Source organism: Procambarus clarkii, chromosome 55 (assembly GCF_040958095.1).
Source record: "Procambarus clarkii isolate CNS0578487 chromosome 55, FALCON_Pclarkii_2.0, whole genome shotgun sequence".
Lineage (NCBI taxonomy): Eukaryota > Metazoa > Arthropoda > Malacostraca > Decapoda > Cambaridae > Procambarus > Procambarus clarkii.
The window spans coordinates 10730459-10753859 of NC_091204.1; positions in this window are offsets into that span (position 1 = coordinate 10730459).

Consider the following 23401-nt stretch of genomic DNA (forward strand, 5'->3'; position numbering starts at 1 on the left):
ACCACTTGCCTCCCCTGACAACAACTTCAACCACTGACACCACTTGCCTTCCCTGACAATAACTTCCACCACTGGCACCACTTGCCTCCCCTGACACAACTTGCCTCCCCTGACAACAACTTCCACCACTTGCCTCCCCTAACAACACCTTCCACCACTTGCCTCCCCTGACAACAACTTCCACCACTGGCACCACTTGCCTTCCCTGACAATAACTTCAACCACTGACATCACTTGCCTCCCCTGACAATAGCTTCCACCACTTGCCTCCCCTGACAACAACTTCCACCACTTGCCTCCCCTGACAACAACTTCCACCACTTGCCTCGCCTGACAACATCTTCCACCACTTGCCTCCCCTGACAACATCTTCCACCACTTGCCTCCCCTGACAACAACTTCCACCACTTGCCTCCCCTGACAATAGCTTCCACCACTTGCCTCCCCTGACAACAACTTCCACCACTTGCCTCCCCTGACAACAACTTCCACCACTTGCCTCCCCTGACAACAACTTCCACCACTTGCCTCGCCTGACAACATCTTCCACCACTTGCCTCCCCTGACAACATCTTCCACCACTTGCCTCCCCTGACAACAACTTCCACCACTTGCCTCCCCTGACAACTTCCACCACTTGCCTCCCCTGACAATAGCTTCCACCACTTGCCTCCCCTGACAATAGCTTCCACCACTTGCCTCCCCTGACAACAACTTCCACCACTTGCCTCCCCTGACAACAACTTCCACCACTTGCCTCCCCTGACAACAACTTCCACCACTTGCCTCCCCTGACAACAACTTCCACCACTTGCCTCCCCTGACAACAACTTCCACCACTTGCCTCCCCTGACAACAACTTCCACCACTTGCCTCCCCTGACAACAACTTCAACCACTGGCACCACTTGCCTGCCCTGACAACAACTTCCACCACTTGCCTCCCCTGACAACAACTTCAACCACTGGCACCACTTGCCTGCCCTGACAACAACTTCCACCACTTGCCTCCCCTGACAACAACTTCAACCACTGGCACCACTTGCCTCCCCTGACAACAACTTCCACCACTTGCCTCCCCTGACAACAACTTCAACCACTGGCACCACTTGCCTGCCCTGACAACAACTTCCACCACTTGCCTCCCCTGACAACAGCTTCCACCACTTGCCTCCCCTGACAACAGCTTCCACCACTTGCCTCCCCTGACAACAGCTTCCACCACTTGCCTCCCCTGACAACAGCTTCCACCACTTGCCTCCCCTGACAACAGCTTCCACCACTTGCCTCCCCTGACAACAGCTTCCACCACTTGCCTCCCCTGACAACAGCTTCCACCACTTGCCTCCCCTGACAACAGCTTCCACCACTTGCCTCCCCTGACAACAGCTTCCACCACTTGCCTCCCCTGACAACAGCTTCACCACTTGCCTCCCCTGACAAGAAGCTTCCACCACTGACACCACTTGCCTCCCCTGACAACAGCTTTCACCACTTTCACCACTGATAGCACTACAGACGATTACCCCACATTTCTTCTAACCAACATTCACAAACCACCTCTAGATACAAGGAAGATAAGCTTTAGGCTGCACAATTAAACTTCTATAGGCAATTTTATAGCTGCTGCCGCTAATATCAACTGGGAGTCCGAATTAAGTACCACAGGGGACATCAACCTAGCAGTGCAATCATTTCTTCAAAAAACTCTCAGCCTCTATAACACCCACTGACCTATGCTAACGAAACAAGTCACAACTAAAAGGCTAAACAATCCTTGGCTTACGAAGGGGATATTTAAATCTATTAATAAAAAACATGAACTTGAGAAGAAGTATAGGTTAGGTATCGTCTCCAAAGAACTTTCAAAGAATTACTCATCATTACTATCTAAAATAATTAGAAGAGCCAAAATTAAATACTAAGAAGATAAATTTACTCAAACAAAGGGCAACATCAAGAAAACATGGAGCACAATTTCACAAATATTGGAATCATAAAAGATTTTAAATAACAAACCAATAATCCTGTCCAATAACGATGGTCTGCTTTCAGCCATTGATACTGCTATTGAATTCCATAGGTTCTTCTCATCCATTGGGTCATCCCTTGCTAATGATATTCCATCTTCCAATACTAATGTTCAGGACTATCTTACAGGTAACTATCCACAGTCTCTGTACCTAACGCCCGCTAATTCCACTGATGTAAATGAGGTAATCCTTTCCCTTAAGACCAAGTCTAGTGCCCTTGCGGAGATACCAACTCTAATCTACAAAAAAGCCTCCAGATCTTTAGCCCTTGCCATTGCATTGCTCTACAACAAGTCACTTGAACTCCAAACTTTTCCAAATATTCTAAAAAGAAGAGAGAGTAACCCCCGTCCATAAATGTGGTGATCTCACTGATGTCAACAACTTCAGACCGATATCAATTCTGCCAAACTTGTCAAAAATATTTGAAAAACTAATCTACAAGCAGCTTTACTCTTATCTAGCCAAACACTATATACTAAGCTCTTGTCAATATGGCTTCAGACCCAAAAAAAGCACTAACGATGCACTTATTAGTATGATTAACTTGATACATGCAGCTCTTGATAAAAATGAGTTCCCTGTTGGGATATTTGTGGACCTACGTAAGGCTTTTGACACTGTCAACCACCAAATCCTTCTTCTTAAATTACATCATTATGGAGTCAGAGGTCACTCCCTGCAATACCTTCAGTCCTACCTTACTGACAGGCTCCAGTATGTTTCTGTGAATAATTCCATTTCTCCGACACTACCTATAAACATCGGTGTTCTACAGGACAGCATACTTGGCCCTCTCCTCTTTCTCATCTACATTAATGACCTTCCAAATGCCTCTCAACACCTCAAACCAATCTTATTTGCTGATGACACAACTTTCATCTTCTCCAGTACTGACCCTCTTGCTCTAAATGTCACTGTGAATACTGAACTAAATAAAGTCCATCTTTGGCTAACTGCTAACAAACTCACCCTTAACATTAACAAGACTTTCTATATTTTGTTTGGTAATAAATCCTCAAATGAAATTAATCTAAGAATAAACAATATACAAATCAGTAGTAAAGTTGATGGTAAATTCCTTGGTGTCCTCATCGATAACAAGCTGAATTTCCAGGGACACATTCTAAATATAGCAAAAAAGTTTCTAAAACTGTTGGCGTTCTTTCTAAGATCAGATATTATGTTCCTCGCCCTGCCCTGGTGACTCTCTATTACTCTCTCATCTATCCTTATCTCAACTATGGTATTTGTGCTTGGGGTTCTACTACCCAAAATCATTTACATCCTCTAATTACCCAACACAAAGCTGCTATTAGAACAATATCTAACTCTGGCCCCAGACAGCACTCGGTACCCTTACTCAAATCTCTAAATATGTTAGATATTAAGTCACTGCACATCCTCTCTTGTGTACTATATATATTTAAAACTCTGAATTGTAATGTCAATCCTGACCTTTAACGCTTCCTAGAAGGTTGTAACAGAACACATGTGCACCACACCAGAAACAAATACCCATTTGATATTCCAAGAGTTAGACTTAATCAAACTAGGAATGCTCTACAAATCAAGGGACCCAGAACGTGGAATGACCTTCCCAATTATGTCAAAGACTGTACCTCTCTCAACCAGTTTAAGACAAAAACTAAGTACTACCTAATTAACTCCATGTAACCTACCTTACTTCTAAATGTCAACCCATGTCTTACTATTCAAAAAAAAAATGCTGTTTGTTGACCAACTTGTATATTGGCTATTTTCTACCATGTTTCCCCCTTTTTTTTATCTTCTATTATTTTTTTTTCATTCAACACAATTTATACTTTAAGCTCAATTAGTATTAAGTTTAAGTCCAAGTGTTTTTCCCCACCTCTCCTTGCCCGAAACGCTATGCGTACTAGTGGCTTTAGGTATTGTATGTACTTCCTCTATCTTTAAATCTAACAATGTTTGTACTGTAATGCTGCAACTATGTATGTACTGTTCCTAAATAAATTATTATTATTATTATACTTACCTCCCCTGACAACAACTTCCACCACTTGCCTCCCCTGACAACAACTTCCACCACTGACACCACTTGCCTCCCCTGACAACAACTTCCACCACTGGCACCACTTGCCTTCCCTGACAACAACTTCCACCACTGACACCACTTGCCTCCCCTGACAACTTCCACCACTGACACCACTTGCCTCCCCTGACAACAACTTCAACCACTGACACCACTTGCCTCCCCTGACAACTTCCACCACTGACACCACTTGCCTCCCCTGACAACTTCCACCACTGACACCACTTGCCTTCCCTGACAATAACTTCCACCACTGACACAACTTGCCTCCCCTGACAACAACTTCCACCACTGACACCACTTGCCTCCCCTGACAACAACTTCAACCACTGGCACCACTTGCCTCCCCTGACAACAACTTCCACCACTTGCCTGCCCTGACAACAACTTCCACCACTGACACCACTTGCCTCCCCTGACAACAACTTCAACCACTGGCACCACTTGCCTCCCCTGACAACAACTTCCACCACTTGCCTGCCCTGACAACAACTTCCACCACTGACACCACTTGCCTCCCCTGACAACAACTTCAACCACTGACACCACTTGCCTTCCCTGACAATAACTTCCACCACTGGCACCACTTGCCTCCCCTGACACAACTTGCCTCCCCTGACAACAACTTCCACCACTTGCCTCCCCTAACAACACCTTCCACCACTTGCCTCCCCTGACAACAACTTCCACCACTGGCACCACTTGCCTTCCCTGACAATAACTTCAACCACTGACATCACTTGCCTCCCCTGACAATAGCTTCCACCACTTGCCTCCCCTGACAACAACTTCCACCACTTGCCTCCCCTGACAACAACTTCAACCACTGGCACCACTTGCCTGCCCTGACAACAACTTCCACCACTTGCCTCCCCTGACAACAACTTCAACCACTGGCACCACTTGCCTGCCCTGACAACAACTTCCACCACTTGCCTCCCCTGACAACAACTTCAACCACTGGCACCACTTGCCTCCCCTGACAACAACTTCCACCACTTGCCTCCCCTGACAACAACTTCAACCACTGGCACCACTTGCCTGCCCTGACAACAACTTCCACCACTTGCCTCCCCTGACAACAACTTCCACCACTTGCCTCCCCTGACAACAACTTCCACCACTTGCCTCCCCTAGCAACAACTTCCACCACTTGCCTCCCCTGACAACAACTTCCACCACTTGCCTCCCCTGACAACAACTTCAACCACTGGCACCACTTGCCTGCCCTGACAACAACTTCCACCACTTGCCTGCCCTGACAACAACTTCCACCACTGACACCACTTGCCTCCCCTGACAACAACTTCAACCACTGGCACCACTTGCCTCCCCTGACAACAACTTCCACCACTTGCCTCCCCTGACAACAACTTCCACCACTGACACCACTTGCCTCCCCTGACAACAACTTCAACCACTGACACCACTTGCCTCCCCTGACACCACTTGCCTCCCCTGACAACTTCCACCACTGACACCACTTGCCTTCCCTGACAATAACTTCCACCACTGGCACCACTTGCCTTCCCTGACAACAACTTCCACCACTGGCACCACTTGCCTTCCCTGACAACAACTTCCACCACTGGCACCACTTGCCTTCCCTGACAACAACTTCCACCACTTGCCTCCCCTGACAATAGCTTCCACCACTTGCCTCCCCTGACAACATCTTCCACCACTTGCCTCCCCTGACAACAACTTCCACCACTTGCCTCCCCTGACAATAGCTTCCACCACTTGCCTCCCCTGACAACAACTTCCACCACTTGCCTCCCCTGACAACAACTTCCACCACTTGCCTCCCCTGACAACAACTTCCACCACTTGCCTCCCCTGACAACAACTTCCACCACTTGCCTCCCCTGACAACAACTTCCACCACTTGCCTCCCCTGACAACAACTTCCACCACTTGCCTCCCCTGACAACAACTTCCACCACTTGCCTCTCCTGACAACAACTTCTACCACTTGCCTCCCCTGACAATAGCTTCCACCACTTGCCTCCCCTGACAACAACTTCCACCACTTGCCTCCCCTGACAACAACTTCCACCACTTGCCTCCCCTGACAACAACTTCCACCACTTGCCTCGCCTGACAACATCTTCCACCACTTGCCTCCCCTGACAACATCTTCCACCACTTGCCTCCCCTGACAACATCTTCCACCACTTGCCTCCCCTGACAACAACTTCCACCACTTGCCTCGCCTGACAACATCTTCCACCACTTGCCTCCCCTGACAACATCTTCCACCACTTGCCTCCCCTGACAACAACTTCCACCACTTGCCTCCCCTGACAACTTCCACCACTTGCCTCCCCTGACAATAGCTTCCACCACTTGCCTCCCCTGACAATAGCTTCCACCACTTGCCTCCCCTGACAACAACTTCCACCACTTGCCTCCCCTGACAACAACTTCCACCACTTGCCTCCCCTGACAACAACTTCCACCACTTGCCTCCCCTGACAACAACTTCCACCACTTGCCTCCCCTGACAACAACTTCAACCACTGGCACCACTTGCCTGCCCTGACAACAACTTCCACCACTTGCCTCCCCTGACAACAACTTCAACCACTGGCACCACTTGCCTGCCCTGGCAACAACTTCCACCACTTGCCTCCCCTGACAACAACTTCAACCACTGGCACCACTTGCCTGCCCTGACAACAACTTCCACCACTTGCCTCCCCTGACAACAACTTCCACCACTTGCCTCCCCTGACAACAACTTCCACCACTTGCCTCCCCTAACAACAACTTCCACCACTTGCCTCCCCTGACAACAACTTCCACCACTTGCCTCCCCTGACAACAACTTCAACCACTGGCACCACTTGCCTGCCCTGACAACAACTTCCACCACTGACACCACTTGCCTCCCCTGACAACAACTTCAACCACTGGCACCACTTGCCTCCCCTGACAACAACTTCCACCACTTGCCTCCCCTGACAACAACTTCCACCACTGACACCACTTGCCTCCCCTGACAACAACTTCAACCACTGACACCACTTGCCTCCCCTGACACCACTTGCCTCCCCTGACAACTTCCACCACTGACACCACTTGCCTTCCCTGACAATAACTTCCACCACTGGCACCACTTGCCTTCCCTGACAACAACTTCCACCACTGGCACCACTTGCCTTCCCTGACAACAACTTCCACCACTTGCCTCCCCTGACAATAGCTTCCACCACTTGCCTCCCCTGACAACATCTTCCACCACTTGCCTTCCCTGACAACAACTTCCACCACTTGCCTCCCCTGACAATAGCTTCCACCACTTGCCTCCCCTGACAACATCTTCCACCACTTGCCTCCCCTGACAACAACTTCCACCACTTGCCTCCCCTGACAATAGCTTCCACCACTTGCCTCCCCTGACAACAACTTCCACCACTTGCCTCCCCTGACAACAACTTCCACCACTTGCCTCCCCTGACAACAACTTCCACCACTTGCCTCCCCTGACAACAACTTCCACCACTTGCCTCCCCTGACAACAACTTCCACCACTTGCCTCCCCTGACAACAACTTCCACCACTTGCCTCCCCTGACAACAACTTCCACCACTTGCCTCCCCTGACAACAACTTCCACCACTTGCCTCCCCTGACAATAGCTTCCACCACTTGCCTCCCCTGACAATAGCTTCCACCACTTGCCTCCCCTGACAACAACTTCCACCACTTGCCTCCCCTGACAACAACGTCCACCACTTGCCTCGCCTGACAACATCTTCCACCACTTGCCTCCCCTGACAACATCTTCCACCACTTGCCTCCCCTGACAACATCTTCCACCACTTGCCTCCCCTGACAATAGCTTCCACCACTTGCCTCCCCTGACAACAACTTCCACCACTTGCCTCCCCTGACAACTTCCACCACTGACACCACTTGCCTTCCCTGACAATAACTTCCACCACTGGCACCACTTGCCTTCCCTGACAACAACTTCCACCACTGGCACCACTTGCCTTCCCTGACAACAACTTCCACCACTTGCCTCCCCTGACAATAGCTTCCACCACTTGCCTCCCCTGACAACATCTTCCACCACTTGCCTCCCCTGACAACAACTTCCACCACTTGCCTCCCCTGACAATAGCTTCCACCACTTGCCTCCCCTGACAACAACTTCCACCACTTGCCTCCCCTGACAACAACTTCCACCACTTGCCTCCCCTGACAACAACTTCCACCACTTGCCTCGCCTGACAACATCTTCCACCACTTGCCTCCCCTGACAACATCTTCCACCACTTGCCTCCCCTGACAACAACTTCCACCACTTGCCTCCCCTGACAACTTCCACCACTTGCCTCCCCTGACAACAACTTCCACCACTTGCCTCCCCTGACAACAACTTCCACCACTTGCCTCCCCTGACAACAACTTCCACCACTTGCCTCCCCTGACAACAACTTCCACCACTTGCCTCTCCTGACAACAACTTCTACCACTTGCCTCCCCTGACAATAGCTTCCACCACTTGCCTCCCCTGACAACAACTTCCACCACTTGCCTCCCCTGACAACAACTTCCACCACTTGCCTCCCCTGACAACAACTTCCACCACTTGCCTCGCCTGACAACATCTTCCACCACTTGCCTCCCCTGACAACATCTTCCACCACTTGCCTCCCCTGACAACATCTTCCACCACTTGCCTCCCCTGACAACAACTTCCACCACTTGCCTCCCCTAACAATAGCTTCCACCACTTGCCTCCCCTGACAACAACTTCCACCACTTGCCTCCCCTGACAACAACTTCCACCACTTGCCTCCCCTGACAACAACTTCCACCACTTGCCTCGCCTGACAACATCTTCCACCACTTGCCTCCCCTGACAACATCTTCCACCACTTGCCTCCCCTGACAACATCTTCCACCACTTGCCTCCCCTGACAACAACTTCCACCACTTGCCTCCCCTAACAATAGCTTCCACCACTTGCCTCCCCTGACAACAACTTCCACCACTTGCCTCCCCTGACAACAACTTCCACCACTTGCCTCCCCTGACAACATCTTCCACCACTTGCCTCCCCTGACAACAACTTCCACCACTTGCCTCCCCTGACAATAGCTTCCACCACTTGCCTCCCCTGACAACAACTTCCACCACTTGCCTCCCCTGACAACATCTTCCACCACTTGCCTCCCCTGACAACAACTTCCACCACTTGCCTCCCCTGACAACAACTTCCACCACTTGCCTCCCCTGACAACAACTTCCACCACTTGCCTCCCCTGACAACAACTTCCACCACTTGCCTCCCCTGACAATAGCTTCCACCACTTGCCTCCCCTGACAACAACTTCCACCACTTGCCTCCCCTGACAACAACTTCAACCACTGGCACCACTTGCCTCCCCTGACAACAACTTCCACCACTTGCCTCCCCTAACAACAACTTCCACCACTTGCCTCCCCTGACAACATCTTCCACCACTTGCCTCCCCTGACAACAACTTCCACCACTTGCCTCCCCTAACAACAACTTCCACCACTTGCCTCCCCTGACAACAACTTCCACCACTTGCCTCCCCTGACAACAACTTCCACCACTTGCCTCCCCTGACAACTTCCACCACTGACACCACTTGCCTCCCCTGACAACAACTTCAACCACTGGCACCACTTGCCTCCCCTGACAACAACTTCCACCACTTGCCTCCCCTGACAACAACTTCAACCACTGGCACCACTTGCCTCCCCTGACAACAACTTCCACCACTTGCCTCCCCTAACAACAACTTCCACCACTTGCCTCCCCTAACAACAACTTCCACCACTTGCCTCCCCTGACAACAACTTCCACCACTTGCCTCCCCTGACAACAACTTCAACCACTTGCCTCCCCTGACAACAACTTCAACCACTGGCACCACTTGCCTCCCCTGACAACAACTTCCACCACTTGCCTCCCCTGACAACAACTTCCACCACTCTAAATCTTTGCTGCTCATGCATTATATTTAAATTACATCGATTTTTGTTTTGAGTTCATGTATTTAACTGGAAATTTGTACTTCTTGTCATACTAATACAGCCTTTTATATGTTTCGTTAAAGGTCTGCTCTGAATAAGGAAAGCAAAGAATAATAACATAAGGTGAAAAACTAGTGGTGACATATTAGAGGTGTACAAGTTGACGAATGGGAATAACAAAAGGGGGATAATAATAGGGTATTAAAGGAATAAAAACAAAATAGAACTCGAAAAAAGGTTATAAATTGGAAATGTTTAGAATTAGGAGAGACCTTGATAAATACTGGTTCGGTTGTTGATTTGTTGAGCAAATTACTGCATAACACATAAGAACATAAGAACGAAGGTAACTGCAGAAGGCCTATACGAGGCCCATACGAGGCACCTCCTATTTATAACAACCCAATCCCACTCATATACATGTGAGCGCGATTTTTGAGCCGAATTCTGACTCTCTGCAACTATATTCCGTTTCAAAATACGACGTTTCATACCGAAAATATGCCAATTACTGTAAACGGCGATGGGTCATATTTTGCATAAACCCCCCTGCAGTTTTCAAAATGTCTGAAATGTCGGAAATTTGACTCCTGAGCGTGATTTTTGAGCCGAATTCTGACTCTCTGCGCCTATTTTCAGTTTCAAATTACGACGTTTCATACCGAAAATATGCCAATTACTGTAAACGGCGATGGGTCATATTTAGCATAAACCCCCCTGCAGTTTTCAAAATGTCTGAAATGTCGGAAATTTGACTCCTGAGCGTGATTTTTGAGCCGAATTCTGACTCTCTGCACCTATTTTCAGTTTCAAATTACGACGTTTCATACCGAAAATATGCCAATTACTGAAAACGGCGATGGGTCATATTTTGCCCAAACCCCCCTGCAGTTTTCAAAATGTCTGAAATGTCGGAAATTTGACTCCTGAGCGTGATTTTGTATCAGAATTCTGACTCTCTGCACCAAATTTCAGTTTCAAATTACGCTCTTTTGGACCGAAAATTTGCCAATTACTGAAAACGGCGATGGGTCATATTTTACCCAAACCCCCCTGCAGTTTTCAAAATGTCTGAAATGTCGGAAATTTGACTCCTGAGCGTGATTTTTGAGCCGAATTCTGACTCTTTGCACCTATTTTCAGTTTCAAATTACGACTTTTTATACCGAAAATATGCCAATTACTGAAAACGGCGATGGGTCATATTTTGCCCAAACCCCCCCTCCAGTTTTCAAAATGTCTGAAATGTCGGAAATTTGACTCCTGAGCGTGATTTTTGAGCCGAATTCTGACTCTCTGCACCTATTTTCAGTTTCAAATTACGACGTTTCATACCGAAAATATGCCAATTGCTGAAAACGGCGATGGATCATATTTTGCCCAAACCCCCCTACAGTTTTCAAAATGTCTGAAATGTCGGAAATTTGACTCCTGAGCGTGATTTTTTATCCTAATTCTGACTCTCTGCACCTATTTTCAGTTTCAAATTACGACGTTTCATACCGAAAATATGCCAATTACTGAAAACGGCGATGGGTCATATTTTGCCCAAACCCCCCTGCAGTTTTCAAAATGTCCGAAATGTCGGAAATTTTACTCCTGAGCGTGATTTTTTATCCGAATTCTGACTCTCTGCACCTATTTTCACTTTCAAATTACGACTTTTTATACCGAAAATATGCCAATTACTGAAAACGGCGATGGGTCATGTTTTGCCCAAACCCCATTGCTGTTTTCAAAATGGCTGAAATGTCGGAAATTTGACTCCTTAGCGTGATTTGTGAACCGAATACTGACTCTCTGCACCTATTTTCAGTTTCAAATTACGAAGTTTCATACCGAAAATATGCCAATTACTGAAAACGGCGATGGGTCATATTTTGCCCAAACCCCCCTGCAGTTTTCAATATGTCTGAAATGTCGGAAATTTGTCTCCTGAGCGTGATTTTTGAGCCGAATTCTGACTCTCTGCACCTATTTTCAGTTTCAAATTACGACGTTTCATACCGAAAATATGCCAATTACTGAAAACAGCGATGGGTCATATTTTGCCCAAACCCCCCTGCAGTTTTTAAAATGTCGGAATTTTGACTCTTGAGCGTGATTTTTGAGCCGAATTCTGACTCTGCACCTATTTTCAGATTCAAATTACGAAGTTTCATACGGAAAATATGCCAATTACTGCAAACGGCGATGGGTCATATTTCGCCCAAACCCCCCTGCAGTTTTCAAAATGTCTGAAATGTCGGAAATTTGACTCTTGAGCGTGATTTTTTATCCGAATTCTGACTCTCTGCACCTATTTTCAGTTTCAAATTACGATGTTTCATACCGAAAATGTGCCAATTACTGTAAACGGCGATGGGTCATATTTTGCTCAAGCCCCCCTGCAGTTTTCAAAATGTCTGAAATGTCGGAAATTTGACTCCTGAGCGTGATTTTTTATCCGAATTCTGACTCTCCACCTATTTTCAGTTTCAAATTACGACTTTTTATACCGAAAATATGCCAATTACTGAAAACGGCGATGGGTCATGTTTTGCCCAAACCCCATTGCAGTTTTCAAAATGTCTGAAATGTCGGAAATTTGACTCCTTAGCGTGATTTGTGAACCGAATTCTGACTCTCTGCACCTATTTTCAGTTTCAAATTACGAAGTTTCATACCGAAAATATGCCAATTACTGAAAACGGCGATGGGTCATATTTTGCCCAAACCCCCCTGCAGTTTTCAATATGTCTGAAATGTCGGAAATTTGTCTCCTGAGCGTGATTTTTGAGCCGAATGCTGACTCTCTGCACCTATTTTCAGTTTCAAATTACGACGTTTCATACCGAAAATATGCCAATTACTGAAAACGGCGATTTGTCATATTTTGCTCAAACCCCCCTGCAGTTTTCAAAATGTCTGAAATGTCGGAAATTTGACTCCTGAGCGCGATTTTTGAGCCGAATTCTGACTCTCTGCAACTATATTCCGTTTCAAAATACGACGTTTCATACCGAAAATATGCCAATTACTGTAAACGGCGATGGGTCATATTTTGCATAAACCCCCCTGCAGTTTTCAAAATATCTGAAATGTCGGAAATTTGACTCCTGAGCGTAATTTTTTATCCGAATTCTGACTCTCTGCACCTATTTTCAGTTTCAAATTACGACGTTTCATACCGAAAATATGCTAATTACTGAAAACGGCGATGGGTCATATTTTGCCCAAACCCCCCTGCAGTTTTCAAAATGTCTGAAATGTCGGATATTTGTCTCCTGAGCGTGACTTTTGAGCCGAATTCTGACTCTCTGCACCTATTTTCAGTTTCAAATTACGACGTTTCATACCGAAAATATGCCAATTACTGAAAACGGCGATGGGTCATATTTTGCCCAAACCCCCCTGCAGTTTTCAAAATGTCTGAAATGTCGGAAATTTGACTCCTGAGCGTGATTTTTGAGCCGAATTCTGACTCTCTGCACCTATTTTCAGTTTCAAATTACGACGTTTCATACCGAAAATATGCCAATTATTGAAAACGGCGATGGGTCATATTTTGCCCAAACCCCCCTGCAGTTTTCAAAATGTCTGAAATGTGTGGAAATTTGACTCCTGAGCGTGATTTTGTATCCGAATTCTGACTCTCTGCACCAAATTTCAGTTTCAAATTACGCTCTTTTGGACCGAAAATATGCCAATTACTGAAAACGGCGATGGGTCATATTTTGCCCAAACCCCCCTCCAGTTTTCAAAATGTCTGAAATGTCGGAAATTTGACTCCTGAGCGTGATTTTTGAGCCGAATTCTGACTCTCTGCACCTATTTTCAGTTTCATATTACGACTTTTTATACCGAAAATATGCCAATTACTGAAAACGGCGATGTGTCATATTTTGCCCAAACCCCCCTGCAGTTTTCAAAATGTCTGAAATGTCTCAAATGTGACTCCTGAGCGTGATTTTTGAGCCGAATTCTGACTCTCTGCACCTATTTTCAGTTTCAAATTACGAAGTTTCATACGGAAAATATGCCAATTACTGCAAACGGCGATGGGTCATATTTTGCCCAAACCCCCCTGCAGTTTTCAAAATGTCTGAAATGTCTCAAATGTAACTCCTGAGCGTGACTTTTGAGCCGAATTCTGACTCTCTGCACCTATTTTCAGTTTCAAATTACGAAGTTTCATACCAAAAATATGCCAATTACTGAAAACGGCGATGGGTCATATTTTGCCCAAACCCCCCTGCAGTTTTCAAAATGTCTGAAATATCGGAAATTTGACTCCTGAGCGTGACTTTTGAGCCGAATACTGAATCTGCACCTATTTTCAGTTTCAAATTACGACGTTTCATACCAAAAATATGCCAATTACTGAAAACTACGATGGGTCATATTTTGCCCAAACCCCCCCTGCAGTTTTTAAAATGTCTGAAATGTCGGAAATTTGACTCTTGAGCGTGATTTTTTATCCGAATTCTGACTCTCTGCACCTATTTTCAGTTTCAAATTACGATGTTTCATACCGAAAATGTGCCAATTACTGTAAACGGCGATGGGTCATATTTTGCTCAAGCCCCCCTGCAGTTTTCAAAATGTCTGAAATGTCGGAAATTTGACTCCTGAGCGTGATTTTTTATCCGAATTCTGACTCTCTGCACCTATTTTCAGTTTCAAATTACGACTTTTTATACCGAAAATATGCCAATTACTGAAAACGGCGATGGGTCATGTTTTGCCCAAACCCCATTGCAGTTTTCAAAATGTCTGAAATGTCGGAAATTTGACTCCTTAGCGTGATTTGTGAACCGAATTCTGACTCTCTGCACCTATTTTCAGTTTCAAATTACGAAGTTTCATACCGAAAATATGCCAATTACTGAAAACGGCGATGGGTCATATTTTGCCCAAACCCCCCTGCAGTTTTCAATATGTCTGAAATGTCGGAAATTTGTCTCCTGAGCGTGATTTTTGAGCCGAATGCTGACTCTCTGCACCTATTTTCAGTTTCAAATTACGACGTTTCATACCGAAAATATGCCAATTACTGAAAACGGCGATGGGTCATATTTTGCCCAAACCCCCCTGCAGTTTTCAAAATGTCTGAAATGTCGGAAATTTGACTCCTGAGCGCGATTTTTGAGCCGAATTCTGACTCTCTGCAACTATATTCCGTTTCAAAATACGACGTTTCATACCGAAAATATGCCAATTACTGTAAACGGCGATGGGTCATATTTTGCATAAACCCCTCTGCAGTTTTCAATGTCTGAAATGTCGGAAATTTGACTCCTGAGCGTGATTTTTGAGCCGAATTCTGACTCTCTGCACCTATTTTCAGTTTCAAATTACGACGTTTCATACCGAAAATAAGCTAATTACTGAAAACAGCGATGGGTCATATTTTGCCCAAACCCCCCTGCAGTTTTCAAAATGTCTGAAATGTCGGAAATTTGACTCCTGAGCGTGACTTTTGAGCCGAATTCTGACTCTCTGCATCTATTTTCAGTTTCAAATTACGACTTTTTATACCGAAAATATGCCAATTACTGAAAACGGCGATGGGTCATATTTTGCCCAAACCCCCCTGCAGTTTTCAAAATGTCTGAAATGTCGTTAATTAGACTCCTGAGCGTGATTTTTGAGCCGAATTCTGACTCTCCACCTATTTTCAGTTTCAAATTACGACGTTTCATACCGAAAATATGCCAATTATTGAAAACGGCGATGGGTCATATTTTGCCCAAACCCCCCTGCAGTTTTCAAAATGTCTGAAATGTCAGAAATTTGTCTCCTGGGCGTGATTTTTGAGCCGAATTCTGACTCTCTGCACCTATTTTCAGTTTCAAATTACGACGTTTCATACCGAAAATATGCCAATTACTGAAAACGGCGATGGGTCATATTTTGCCCAAACCCCCCTGCAGTTTTTAAAATGTCTGAAATGTCGGAAATTTGACTCCTGAGCGTGATTTTTTATCCGAATTCTGACTCTCTGCACCTATTTTCAGTTTCAAATTACGACGTTTCATACCGAAAATATGCTAATTACTGTAAACGGCGATGGGTCATATTTTGCATAAACCCCCCTGCAGTTTTCAAAATGTCTGAAATTTGACTCCTGAGCGTAATTTTTTATCCGAATTCTGACTCTCTGCACCTATTTTCAGTTTCAAATTACGCTTTTTTATATCGAAAATATGCCAATTACTGAAAACGGCGATGGGTCATATTTTGCCCAAACCCCCCTGCAGTTTTCAAAATGTCTGAAATGTCGGAAATTTGACTCCTGAGCGTGATTTTTGACCCGAATTCTGACTCTCTACTCCTATTTTCAGTTTCAAATTACGACGTTTTATACCGAAAATATGCCAATTACTGAAAACTACGATGGGTCATATTTTGCCCAAACCCCCCAAGCAGTTTCCAAAATGTCTGAAATGTCGGAAATTTGACTCCTGAGCGTAATTTTTGAGCCGAATTCTGACTCTCTGCACCTATTTTCAGTTTCAAATTACGACTTTTTATACCGATAATATGCCAATTACTGCAAACGGCGATGGGTCATATTTTGCCCAAACCCCCCTGCAGTTTTCAAAATGTCTGAAATGTCGGAAATTTGACTCCTGTGCGTGATTTTTGAGCCGAATTCTGACTCTCTGCACCTATTTTCAGTTTCAAATTACGACGTTTCATACCGAAAATATGCCAATTACTGAAAACGGCGATGGGTCATATTTTGCCCAAACCCCCCTGCAGTTTTCAAAATGTCTGAAATGTCAGAAATTTGACTCCTGAGCGTGATTTTGTATCCGAATTCTGACACTCTGCACCAAATTTCAGTTTCAAATTACGACTTTTTATACCGAAAATATGCCAATTACTGAAAACGGCGATGTGTCATATTTCGCCCAAACCCCCCTGCAGTTTTCAAAATGTCTGAAATGTCTCAAATGTGACTCTTGAGCGTGATTTTTGAGCCGAATTCTGACACTCTGCACCAAATTTCAGTTTCAAATTACGACTTTTTATACCGAAAATATGCCAATTGCTGAAAACGGCGATGGATCATATTTTGCCCAAACCCCCCTGCAGTTTTCAATATGTCTGAAATGTCGGAAATTTGTCTCCTGAGCGTGATTTTTGAGCCGAATTCTGACTCTCTGCAACTATTTTCAGTTTCAAATTACGACTTTTTATACCGAAAATATGCCAATTACTGAAAACGGCGATGGGTCATATTTTGCCCAAACCCCACCTCCAGTTTTCAAAATGTCTGAAATGTCGGAAATTTGACTCCTGAGCGTGATTTTTGAGCCGAATTCTGACTCTCTGCACCTATTTTCAGTTTCATATTACGACTTTTTATACCGAAAATATGCCAATTACTGAAAACGGCGATGTGTCATATTTTGCCCAAACCCCCCTGCAGTTTTCAAAATGTCTGAAATGTCTCAAATGTGACTCCTGAGCGTGATTTTTGAGCCGAATTCTGACTCTCTGCACCTATTTTCAGTTTCAAATTACGACGTTTCATACCGAAAATATGCCAATTGCTGAAAACGGCGATGGATCATATTTTGCCCAAACCCCCCTACAGTTTTCAATATGTCTGAAATGTCGGAAATTTGACTCCTGAGCGTGATTTTTGACCCGAATTCTGACTCTCTGCACCTATTTTCAGTTTCAAATTACGACTTTTTATACCGAAAATATGCCAATTACTGAAAACGGCGATGTGTCATATTTTGCCCAAACCCCCCTGCAGTTTTCAAAATGTCTGAAATGTCGGAAATTTGACTCTTGAGCGTGATTTTTTATCCGAATTCTGACTCTGCACCTATTTTCAGTTTCAAATTACGAAGTTTCATACGGAAAATATGCCAATTACTGCAAACGGCGATGGGTCATATTTTGCCCAAACCCCCCTGCAGTTTTCAAAATGTCTGAAATGTCTCAAATGTAACTCCTGAGCGTGACTTTTGAGCCGAATTCTGACTCTCTGCACCTATTTTCAGTTTCAAATTACGACGTTTCATACCGAAAATATGCCAATTACTGAAAACGGCGATGGGTCATATTTTGCCCAAACCCCCTGCAGTTTTCAAATTGTCTGAAATGTGTGGAAATTTGACTCCTGAGCGTGATTTTTTATCCGAATTCTGACTCTCTGCACCTATTTTCAGTTTCAAATTACGATGTTTCATACCGAAAATGTGCCAATTACTGTAAACGGCGATGGGTCATATTTTGCTCAAGCCCCCCTGCAGTTTTCAAAATGTCTGAAATGTCGGAAATTTGACTCCTGAGCGTGATTTTTTATCCGAATTCTGACTCTCTGCACCTATTTTCAGTTTCAAATTACGACTTTTTATACCGAAAATATGCCAATTACTGAAAACGGCGATGGGTCATGTTTTGCCCAAACCCCATTGCAGTTTTCAAAATGTCTGAAATGTCGGAAATTTGACTCCTTAGCGTGATTTGTGAACCGAATTCTGACTCTCTGCACCTATTTTCAGTTTCAAATTACGAAGTTTCATACCGAAAATATGCCAATTACTGAAAACGGCGATGGGTCATATTTTGCCCAAACCCCCCTGCAGTTTTCAATATGTCTGAAATGTCGGAAATTTGTCTCCTGAGCGTGATTTTTGAGCCGAATGCTGACTCTCTGCACCTATTTTCAGTTTCAAATTACGACGTTTCATACCGAAAATATGCCAATTACTGAAAACGGCGATGGGTCATATTTTGCCCAAACCCCCCTGCAGTTTTCAAAATGTCTGAAATGTCGGAAATTTGACTCCTGAGCGCGATTTTTGAGCCGAATTCTGACTCTCTGCAACTATATTCCGTTTCAAAATACGACGTTTCATACCGAAAATATGCCAATTACTGTAAACGGCGATGGGTCATATTTTGCATAAACCCCCCTGCAGTTTTCAAAATGTCTGAAATGTCGGAAATTTGACTCCTGAGCGTGATTTTTTATCCGAATTCTGACTCTCTGCACCTATTTTCAGTTTCAAATTACGACGTTTCATACCGAAAATATGCCAATTACTGTAAACGGCGATGGGTCATATTTTGCATAAACCCCTCTGCAGTTTTCAATGTCTGAAATGTCGGAAATTTGACTCCTGAGCGTGATTTTTGAGCCGAATTCTGACTCTCTGCACCTATTTTCAGTTTCAAATTACGACGTTTCATACCGAAAATAAGCTAATTACTGAAAACAGCGATGGGTCATATTTTGCCCAAACCCCCCTGCAGTTTTCAAAATGTCTGAAATGTCGGAAATTAGACTCCTGAGCGTGATTTTTGAGCCGAATTCTGACTCTCTGCACCTATTTTCAGTTTCAAATTACGACGTTTCATACCGAAAATATGCCAATTATTGAAAACGGCGATGGGTCATATTTTGCCCAAACCCCCCTGCAGTTTTCAAAATGTCTGAAATGTCAGAAATTTGTCTCCTGGGCGTGATTTTTGAGCCGAATTCTGACTCTCTGCACCTATTTTCAGTTTCAAATTACGACGTTTCATACCGAAAATATGCCAATTACTGAAAACGGCGATGGGTCATATTTTGCCCAAACCCCCCTGCAGTTTTCAAATTGTCTGAAATGTGTGGAAATTTGACTCCTGAGCGTGATTTTTTATCCGAATTCTGACTCTCTGCACCTATTTTCAGTTTCAAATTACGATGTTTCATACCGAAAATGTGCCAATTACTGTAAACGGCGATGGGTCATATTTTGCTCAAGCCCCCCTGCAGTTTTCAAAATGTCTGAAATGTCGGAAATTTGACTCCTGAGCGTGATTTTTTATCCGAATTCTGACTCTCTGCACCTATTTTCAGTTTCAAATTACGACTTTTTATACCGAAAATATGCCAATTACTGAAAACGGCGATGGGTCATGTTTTGCCCAAACCCCATTGCAGTTTTCAAAATGTCTGAAATGTCGGAAATTTGACTCCTTAGCGTGATTTGTGAACCGAATTCTGACTCTCTGCACCTATTTTCAGTTTCAAATTACGAAGTTTCATACCGAAAATATGCCAATTACTGAAAACGGCGATGGGTCATATTTTGCCCAAACCCCCCTGCAGTTTTCAATATGTCTGAAATGTCGGAAATTTGTCTCCTGAGCGTGATTTTTGAGCCGAATGCTGACTCTCTGCACCTATTTTCAGTTTCAAATTACGACGTTTCATACCGAAAATATGCCAATTACTGAAAACGGCGATGGGTCATATTTTGCCCAAACCCCCCTGCAGTTTTCAAAATGTCTGAAATGTCGGAAATTTGACTCCTGAGCGCGATTTTTGAGCCGAATTCTGACTCTCTGCAACTATATTCCGTTTCAAAATACGACGTTTCATACCGAAAATATGCCAATTACTGTAAACGGCGATGGGTCATATTTTGCATAAACCCCCCTGCAGTTTTCAAAATGTCTGAAATGTCGGAAATTTGACTCCTGAGCGTGATTTTTTATCCGAATTCTGACTCTCTGCACCTATTTTCAGTTTCAAATTACGACGTTTCATACCGAAAATATGCCAATTACTGTAAACGGCGATGGGTCATATTTTGCATAAACCCCTCTGCAGTTTTCAATGTCTGAAATGTCGGAAATTTGACTCCTGAGCGTGATTTTTGAGCCGAATTCTGACTCTCTGCACCTATTTTCAGTTTCAAATTACGACGTTTCATACCGAAAATAAGCTAATTACTGAAAACAGCGATGGGTCATATTTTGCCCAAACCCCCCTGCAGTTTTCAAAATGTCTGAAATGTCGGAAATTAGACTCCTGAGCGTGATTTTTGAGCCGAATTCTGACTCTCTGCACCTATTTTCAGTTTCAAATTACGACGTTTCATACCGAAAATATGCCAATTATTGAAAACGGCGATGGGTCATATTTTGCCCAAACCCCCCTGCAGTTTTCAAAATGTCTGAAATGTCAGAAATTTGTCTCCTGGGCGTGATTTTTGAGCCGAATTCTGACTCTCTGCACCTATTTTCAGTTTCAAATTACGACGTTTCATACCGAAAATATGCCAATTACTGAAAACGGCGATGGGTCATATTTTGCCCAAACCCCCCTGCAGTTTTCAAATTGTCTGAAATGTGTGGAAATTTGACTCCTGAGCGTGATTTTTTATCCGAATTCTGACTCTCTGCACCTATTTTCAGTTTCAAATTACGACGTTTCATACCAAAAATATGCCAATTACTGAAAACGGCGATGTGTCATATTTTGCCCAAACCCCCCCTGCAGTTTTTAAAATGTCTGAAATGTCGGAAATTTGACTCTTGAGCGTGATTTTTTATCCGAATTCTGACTCTCTGCACCTATTTTCAGTTTCAAATTACGATGTTTCATACCGAAAATGTGCCAATTACTGTAAACGGCGATGGGTCATATTTTGCTCAAGCCCCCCTGCAGTTTTCAAAATGTCTGAAATGTCGGAAATTTGACTCCTGAGCGTGATTTTTTATCCGAATTCTGACTCTCTGCACCTATTTTCAGTTTCAAATTACGACTTTTTATACCGAAAATATGCCAATTACTGAAAACGGCGATGGGTCATGTTTTGCCCAAACCCCATTGCAGTTTTCAAAATGTCTGAAATGTCGGAAATTTGACTCCTTAGCGTGATTTGTGAACCGAATTCTGACTCTCTGCACCTATTTTCAGTTTCAAATTACGAAGTTTCATACCGAAAATATGCCAATTACTGAAAACGGCGATGGGTCATATTTTGCCCAAACCCCCCTGCAGTTTTCAATATGTCTGAAATGTCGGAAATTTGTCTCCTGAGCGTGATTTTTGAGCCGAATGCTGACTCTCTGCACCTATTTTCAGTTTCAAATTACGACGTTTCATACCGAAAATATGCCAATTACTGAAAACGGCGATGGGTCATATTTTGCCCAAACCCCCCTGCAGTTTTCAAAATGTCTGAAATGTCGGAAATTTGACTCCTGAGCGCGATTTTTGAGCCGAATTCTGACTCTCTGCAACTATATTCCGTTTCAAAATACGACGTTTCATACCGAAAATATGCCAATTACTGTAAACGGCGATGGGTCATATTTTGCATAAACCCCCCTGCAGTTTTCAAAATGTCTGAAATGTCGGAAATTTGACTCCTGAGCGTGATTTTTTATCCGAATTCTGACTCTCTGCACCTATTTTCAGTTTCAAATTACGACGTTTCATACCGAAAATATGCCAATTACTGTAAACGGCGATGGGTCATATTTTGCATAAACCCCTCTGCAGTTTTCAATGTCTGAAATGTCGGAAATTTGACTCCTGAGCGTGATTTTTGAGCCGAATTCTGACTCTCTGCACCTATTTTCAGTTTCAAATTACGACGTTTCATACCGAAAATAAGCTAATTACTGAAAACAGCGATGGGTCATATTTTGCCCAAACCCCCCTGCAGTTTTCAAAATGTCTGAAATGTCGGAAATTAGACTCCTGAGCGTGATTTTTGAGCCGAATTCTGACTCTCTGCACCTATTTTCAGTTTCAAATTACGACGTTTCATACCGAAAATATGCCAATTATTGAAAACGGCGATGGGTCATATTTTGCCCAAACCCCCCTGCAGTTTTCAAAATGTCTGAAATGTCAGAAATTTGTCTCCTGGGCGTGATTTTTGAGCCGAATTCTGACTCTCTGCACCTATTTTCAGTTTCAAATTACGACGTTTCATACCGAAAATATGCCAATTACTGAAAACGGCGATGGGTCATATTTTGCCCAAACCCCCCTGCAGTTTTCAAATTGTCTGAAATGTGTGGAAATTTGACTCCTGAGCGTGATTTTTTATCCGAATTCTGACTCTCTGCACCTATTTTCAGTTTCAAATTACGATGTTTCATACCGAAAATGTGCCAATTACTGTAAACGGCAATGGGTCATATTTTGCTCAAGCCCCCCTGCAGTTTTCAAAATGTCTGAAATGTCGGAAATTTGACTCCTGAGCGTGATTTTTTATCCGAATTCTGACTCTCTGCACCTATTTTCAGTTTCAAATTACGACTTTTTATACCGAAAATATGCCAATTACTGAAAACGGCGATGGGTCATGTTTTGCCCAAACCCCATTGCAGTTTTCAAAATGTCTGAAATGTCGGAAATTTGACTCCTTAGCGTGATTTGTGAACCGAATTCTGACTCTCTGCACCTATTTTCAGTTTCAAATTACGAAGTTTCATACCGAAAATATGCCAATTACTGAAAACGGCGATGGGTCA